Genomic DNA, 8,058 nt, shown 5'->3' with positions numbered 1-8,058 from the left:
AAATTTTCATCCAAAGATCATTCCATGCAGCTATGCTGATAGTAGGTGCCTGATAAATGAGTGAATGGATACCTCTATTCAGGTCAGGATATTTGACCTGATTATTTCTTTGATGAAAACCAGCTTGTCTGGGATATAGCCAGATTGAATGAATGAATACATGCACGAATGAATTAAAAAACATTTATTAAGCTTTTACTATGTGCCAAGAACTGTGTTCCAGGGATACTAATGCAAAAGCAAGACAGCCTCTACCCTCAAAGAGCTTACTCTGACAATCCTCCTGCTAATTATGGGCAAAGTTAGGACTGAAATAAAACCAGGTCTGGTGTTTCATGCTACAATGTGCCTCCATAGCCTCTCCAATTAGATCACTAATTGCCAATCACTTTACTTATCCTTCTCATTGGTTCAATTTAGTGTTTTGCATTCCATGAGCATTTATTAATCATTGATTGGGAATAAAAATCTTAGAGTTAGAAGGGAACTCAGCTATCCAAGCCTTCCCAAAAAGGAAGCCCCACTATAATAGACCAGATAAGTGATCATCTAGACTCTACTTGGAGATCTCCAAACAAGGGGACTCTAGCACCTCTCCAAGCAGCCCAGCTTACTCTGGCACAGTTCTCCTTGGTACAAGTTTTTCCTGACATCAAGCTTAATTTCCCTCTTTGCAAGTTCTGCCCATTGTTTTTGGTTCTGTTCTCTAGGGCTAAAGATAACAGATGAATCCCCTCTTCCCCTCTTCTACCTGACAAGTAGTTATTACAATGAAATACTAATGTGTTATAAGAAATGATGCTCTCAGAAAAATCTGGAAAGATTTCCATGAGCCCATGCAAAGGGAAATGTATTGTTTATAAAGTAACAGCAATATTGTAAGATGATCAGTTGTGGATGACCTGGCAATTCTCAGCAATACAATGATCTAAGACAGCTCTCAAGGACTTAGGATGAAAAATGCTGTCCATACTCAAAGAAGGAACTGATGGTGTCTGAATACAGACTGAAGCATATTTTTTTTTTACTTTAGTTTTCTTGAGAGTTTTTTTGGGGCATCTTTTTTCTTTTACAACATGACTTATGGAAATGTTTTGTATGACTATACATGTACAACCTGTATCAAAATGCTTGCATTCTCAATCAGGGAGGAAAGGAGAGAATCTGGAACTCAACGTTTTAAAAACCAAGGTTAAAAATTGTAGCTGGGGAAAAAGAAAATACTAAATGAGAAAAAAACAGAGTTTTCATGTCCATCCCAAGCCTCCTGTTTTCCAGGCTAAGCATTCTCAGTTCCTTCAATTGTTAATTTTGTGGAATTGATTAGAAACCCTTTATCATCAGTTTTTAATGCAGCTCAAGGACATAGTAGGTTTTTGGCTACTACATCATACTTCTTTCCTAGTTCAGGTTTTTTTTTAAATAACAATTGTGTTGATGCTCTTTTCTCCTTCCCTTCCTCCCTTCCTTTCTCCCTCCCTCTCTCCTCTTTTTCTCTCTTTCTTTTTTCCTTCCTTTCCTTCTTTCATATTCTCCTTTTCCAATGAATTCCTTCCTCTAACAGATTTTTTTTCTTGTAACAGATAAGTACAATCAAGTAAAATACCTGGACACGTAGGTCATGTCTGGAAATGTAGGCTTCCTTCTGCCCCTATAATAGTCTATCATCATGGAGTGGTAGGAGGCCCACTTCACTTATAGCCCTCTAAAATCATGAGTGGTCACAGCATTGATAAAGATTTTTAAGTCTTTCAATGTTTTCTCCATGGTGATGACATTATTGTGGTCACCATGTAAAACATTCCCTGGTTCTGTCACTTCATTTAGTGTCAGCACATACAAATCTTCCCAAGTTGTTCTCACTTTTTTGTATCCTTCACTTCTTTCCCATACCCTCTTTTTTGATCAATAAAAGAGTCTTCTACTATCCTCATTAATTTCCTGTATGTATTGGGAGGGCGTGAAAGAAGATGAGTTTCCTATATTCTTTGCAACTGATGTGAGTGGTCAGCCTTGGACAAGTGGTCAGATACATATAGGCTGTCAGATTAGGTCATATTATATTTACTTTTCTAGTCTGAATATTGGTTAGATCTTATAAATAAGTTTTATTGAAAGGATATGTATATACATATGTTTATATATGCATATTCACATATGTAATTATTTCTGACAAAATAATTACATATACAAAAATGATTGTGGAAATGTTTTTAAATCCTTTTTCCAATTTAAATAATGATGTTTTATTTTATTCTTACCATGAGAGGCAGTGTATTATAGTGATAACAGTCCTAACTTTTGAGTTAGAAGAGCTGGGTTCAAATTTTGGCTCTGATATTTATGGTATGATTGTGGATAAGTTACCTACAATACAAAATTACCTATAATATAATACAAATACAGGATTTAGAGCTGGAAGGAACCATAAAGGCCATATAGTCCTGCCCAGAGAAAAGATGTGACTTACCTAAGATCACACAGATAGTCAACAGAAGACTTGGAATTTACCTCTGTCCTCTTACAAATATAATAATCTTCTTGCTATATCACAATATATTCTTTTGATATCTTTGGGTCTCAGTTTCCTTCACTGTAAAATGAAGGGGTTACTGGGAACTGGGAACTTGCTTTTGTTTTAATGTTTGGTTCATTGTATTTCAATGTATAATCCTTTCCCATTATAATCTATGTATTTTATTTTATGCATTTGGAAATATGATTCTGAAAAGCATCTTGAGGCTTTCCCAGACTGCCCAAGGAGTCCAGGACACAGAAAAGGTTAAAAATCCTGAGGCTAGATGAAATCTAAGGCCCCTTCTAAGAGTTGAGTCCTATGAACTATGAATTATCACTGCTCTCTTCATTATTTTTTTAGTCTCTTCCCTACCTACAGCGCTAAGAGCACAATTATGGGCAGCACTTGGATTTCATATGAGCTAGAATTTGAAAAAAACCATCCAATCCATATTTGGATCAATATGGCCTATTCTTGAGGACTAAAATGGATACTTCTCAGATCAGTTTTGTACTTGTGAGCTCCTGTGCTCTACAGAGACTGTGAAAGCTCATTTTCGATGACTGTTGCTTGTTAGCACATCTTGGCTTAGACCTAGAGGATTTTGTGAGGAAGTACCTTGGCTGGGAGCTGTATGTGGGCTGACCTAATTAGTATACATGTTGAAATTTTAAGTTCATACTATGTTTTTGGCATGACCTTGAGATCCTTTAGCCAAATATGTTAGTCTAGCAGGACTGTCCATCGTGGATTTAGCTGGGTTATTGTATTTGATGACTATAACTGTATTTGATTACTGTAAGTCCCCAAATAGACTTTTATTTTTTGCCTCTCAGGCTAGCACCATTAGCCTTTATATTAACACCTTGGAGATGAAGCAATCACGTCAGTCTTTCAGGGAAGTGATGGGACACAGGGTTATGTTTTGCCCAGGACAAAAGCCAAGATCTTAACTTATGTCAATAACTACTTCCTTACCCAGGTTTCCAGGGGTGCTAGTTCCTGACACTTGCCAATATGCTAAGAAATATCCAGACCAGACCAGATATTCTAGAGTTTGGATTTTGGACATTAAAACTATATTCATGGGCTCTTCTATTTTCACCATCTTGATGGCATTTTCCCTATTTTGGATCTTTGAAATTTGCAAGGCTATCAAAGACACTATCAAGATTGCCTAAAGGCCAAGGGTAATGAAAAGCAATTGTCATACAATGACTAAAACTCCTTTTCTATGTGGTTATTCCATATTTATATAGAAGAGAGTAAAGCTGGATTGTGTATAATTCTGCCTCACTTAAATACAATTTACAGGCCATTAGACATCACCCTATAATATCATTCCTCTTTGAAAACAATGAATGAACAATAGCAACAATATGACTCTAATCTGATCGCCAGTCTGCCTGTGTGGCTCTTGTTTTTCCATAATCTCCCATATATTTGGATAGATCCAATGCAATGCTCAGATTCTTTTTTTTTCTGTTTAAATAAAAATAGCTTTTTTATTTTGAAAACACACATGATAGTTTTTAACATTCACCCTTGTAAAACCTTATGTTCCAAATTTTTCTCCCTCCCTTCCCCTAGGTAGCAAGTAATCCAATATAGGTTAAACACTTGCGAATCTTCTAAACATATTCAATGTTTATCATGCTGTACAAGAAAAATCAGATCAAAAAGGAAAAAAATGAAAAAAACAAGCAAAATGTTCAGATTCTTTTGACTGTTTCCTAAATAGCAAAAGACACTTCCATCTTGAATCAATCATCTTTTATTCTGCCTGGCTCACTCCCTTTTCTGGACTGACCTGTCCTTTTAATGCCACTCATGGACAAGCTATTCTTGACAATATTTTGCAGACACATTTCAATTAAAAGACTTTTAAAAATCCCCAATGACTATCATCATAGAATCATGAGACATAGAATGCTGGTTCAAGAAAAGATCTTGGAGATCATCTAGTCAACTCTTATTTTACAGAAGGAAGAAATTCTAGTCCTAGAGAGGGGGAAAGGGTCTTGGTCAAGGTCATATGGTAAGATAAGTTCATGGTAGAGGTAAATCCAGGGAACCTGATTCCTGGTATAGAGCTCTTTTCATAAAAGATAATGTAAGGGGCAGCTTGGTAGCATAATGGATAGAACACTGGCCCAGCATCAGACCCTTCCTAGCTCTGTGACCCTGAGCAAGATACTTAACCTTAATTGGCCAGCCAAATATAGTGGAAGAATGAAAAAAGGGACCATTCATGTTAAGTAGACTAAGGTACAAGGAGTGAAAGAAAGATGCCGTGTACAAATGGACTATTTTATATGTTTTATAAAGGGATTGTTACCTTAGTAATTTCTCACAATTTCCCTAAAGACTTTATACATGAATAAATGTAAACAAATGGTATTTCTTAAGGTTGGCACCTGACCCCAAAGAACCATTCTTTTTTTTTAAGGTAAGGCAGACAATCTTTATTATCTTTTAGCTATAAAACAATATCAAGCAAATCCCTTAAAACATGATTTCAACAAAGCATATGTTTCTGTGATTATTTTTTAAGAAACCGAGATTCAATAACATCTCTCAATTACCCTAATACTTTGATCACTTGAGTACAATCTTCAAGTGTAAGAAAAATAGCATCAAACTAATAGTAATGAGATAACTTACACTACTGCATTTAAACTGAACTTATTTTTTTCTGATTTTCATCTTAAGTTCTTAACTGTCCTTGTTATATAGCTAAAATACAAACATGCAAATATCACCACATTAATATTTGCTATATTATCACGCAGTTGTTTTTCAGAAATTCAATGTGTTAGTTTCATTCTATAGATTTAATCAGTCTTAAAAAGACTATTTCATTTATAACTTTCTTTTCTTGCTTAGACAGCATATTGACTTCACATTTGGTAGCCAAGCTGTGTATACCAATTTAAAGTCTTTACTTCTCAGTATATTTTTCTATATTTCATAAGCCCTGAGTTATGTAATAACCTGCTAATGAATATACACTTTAGATTTATAACTTATTCCCTATTTTAAATGTCATATAGGTAATTTACAAATGACATTTAATGATCAAAACAATAAATGCAACTTACTGGTTTTAAAACCCAAATTAAATTTGCATATTTATCCCAACTTTCTTTGAATATTTCTTTAAGTCATGTCTACAATGATAAATAAAATTTACTTATAGTAAGAACTTGATTTAGCTAACTTCTGCATGGCTTCTGCTCATTTTATTTTTCTCTTAAAATTAATGAACTACCATTGTCTTATGTACTCTCAATTGCAGACAAAGTGCTTTTATTCCCATGTCCACAACCCAAATTATAAGTGCTACAGTTTCCAAACTAGGAGGAATGTACCAGCAATGCGGCAACTAAACAGGATTATTTACATAATGAGTGATCAACAAATATTTGTTGAACATTGAATGAATGATTTGAAAGACAATTATTATTGAATTTGTATATCTGCTATTGATCTATGGTGAACTTTATTGCACTACAGAAATCAATCCACCAATATTGTTCAATTTTTAACTTGGAACTTTGAAATAAAAGGCAACAATTAAATAAATACTTTTTAAAAGTTAATTCTAGTTACTATAGAATAGTACTTGATAAAAAGAAAAATATACAATATTTATAGTATCTTGCATGTATAACCAAATGACTCACTGATAATAATTGATCTAAGAACTTGGGTTAATTTATAGAGACTTATGCAGCTAGAATTCTAATTTTCCAACTCAAGAGAATTTTATTGCCCCAAATTTAATTCCTACTTCTCCCTGAATATGTAGTGTTAATAGAAGGTTAGAGCAAACATAAAAGCAGTGCCTAGACATTTTAATATCTGATATTTCTGGATTTGATATTTTTCTAACTATGCAAATATTTAATTAAAGGATGCTTTGAGCTCTCATATTAGTTGCCATGTTCAATTTTTACTGTTCTGAAACCAAATGTGTGCTTTTACTTCTAGTGCAATAATAAAAGAATACTAAAAACAATTTTATTAAAAAGCATTTTGATATTTTGTTATGTTAAAGGTGCTGATATATTTTCACTTAGTTGCAAGACAATAGCTATGGCAAAAGCATTGATGATTCAATTCCTAGTTTGATTCTTCCAACTAATCGTACAGGTTACATCAGTTGTGGTATCCCCAAAATAAGAGCCGGTTGCTGTAAACTAGATCTATTCTTCTGCATCACTGCACAAGTAACAATATATTTAGACATCTTCCCTAACTTTACGAAATGTAAAGGTATTGTTTCACCATAGCTGCCCTCCAGTGTTTGACATTATTCTGATTACAATCCACACCACCCAATACAGTATCTATATGCTCTTTGACAATATATGGTGTGCTTCATAAACATTGAAGCCAATCTCTTTGTAGTGAGGCTGATATTCCTCTATGGTGGTAGCCAGAACCATTCTTTTCCCCCCAAGGACAAAAGATTTATTTCTATACTGAAAGTAACCAGGAAAAAGAGAAACAGTCCAACAAGTAAAAACTAAGAGAGACAAGGGAAAGGGGAAAGGGAGCCAGAAGAAGAGCAAAAGTAGACTCTTGGCCCTCTGGTCAAAAAGGTCACTACTGGGGGCTTAGATTTAGAAGATGGCCTATGGTCAGCCTTATAAAGCAGCAGGCCCAATCTACCTTTCCAGCGTTCTCTTTACTTGCACTGTACTCTGGCCAAATTGATCATACTTTCCCTTTTCCCAAAGACTCATAGAAATTGAAGGTCTCTGTATCTTTCCCTGGTCGACTCCTATATTTAGGATGCCCTCCTACAACATCTCTGCTAATTGAAATGGGATCCTGAAATCCAGGATTTAGAGCTAGAATGAACTCTAAGATTCACTTAGTCCAAGGATTCAGAACCTAGGATCCATAGCAGGGATCCATGGTGAAGCTTCAGATGGATGAACTGGTTTTTAAAAACATATTTTGATAACCATATTTCAATATAATTGGTTTCTTTTATAATCCTATATATTTTATTTTATGCTTTTAAAAAGATTTTTTGGAGAAGGGACCTGCAGGCTTTACTATACTGCCAGAGGGATCCAGGACACAAAAAAATTGAAAAATTCCTGATGCCAATGTCTTCATTTCTTTTTAATAAAGGAGGAATCTGAGATCTTGAAGCACTCTTCAAGGCTCAACTCAAACACCTACTCCTCAGAATGAGCTTCCAGTTCCCCCAATATTTCTCTTTAGTTTCTTTCTTTTTGTTTTTAGTAAATTTTTATTGAAATCTTTTGCTTAACAGATATTAGATTTTTCCCTATATCCTTCTTGCCCAGCCCAGAGAGCCATCTCTTTTAATATAGCATTTTTTTATAAAAGAAAAGAAAAATGAGAAATCTCTATTTCTAATACTATCTATACCTCACCTACATATTCTACCTAGCACTTTGTGGAAAGCATGGCTTTCATTGATCTAAACTCTTTTCAACCTTTTGGTCAGCTTGCACCTGGTTCACCCTATACTCTGTGCCCCACTCCAAGGCACTCTC

General features: G+C 34.7%; 1 pseudogene; it reads right to left on the bottom strand.

The window, feature by feature from the left end:
• Positions 1 to 6,567: 6,567 nt before the first annotated feature.
• LOC127543137 (dynein light chain Tctex-type 3-like) lies at positions 6,568 to 6,969 on the bottom strand (annotated as a pseudogene).
• Between the last annotated feature and the right edge of the window lie 1,089 nt (positions 6,970 to 8,058).

Source organism: Antechinus flavipes, chromosome X (assembly GCF_016432865.1).
Source record: "Antechinus flavipes isolate AdamAnt ecotype Samford, QLD, Australia chromosome X, AdamAnt_v2, whole genome shotgun sequence".
Taxonomy (NCBI): domain Eukaryota; kingdom Metazoa; phylum Chordata; class Mammalia; order Dasyuromorphia; family Dasyuridae; genus Antechinus; species Antechinus flavipes.
The sequence above is the reverse complement of the archived record's forward strand: the minus strand, read 5'-3'. Positions and strand labels throughout refer to the sequence as shown.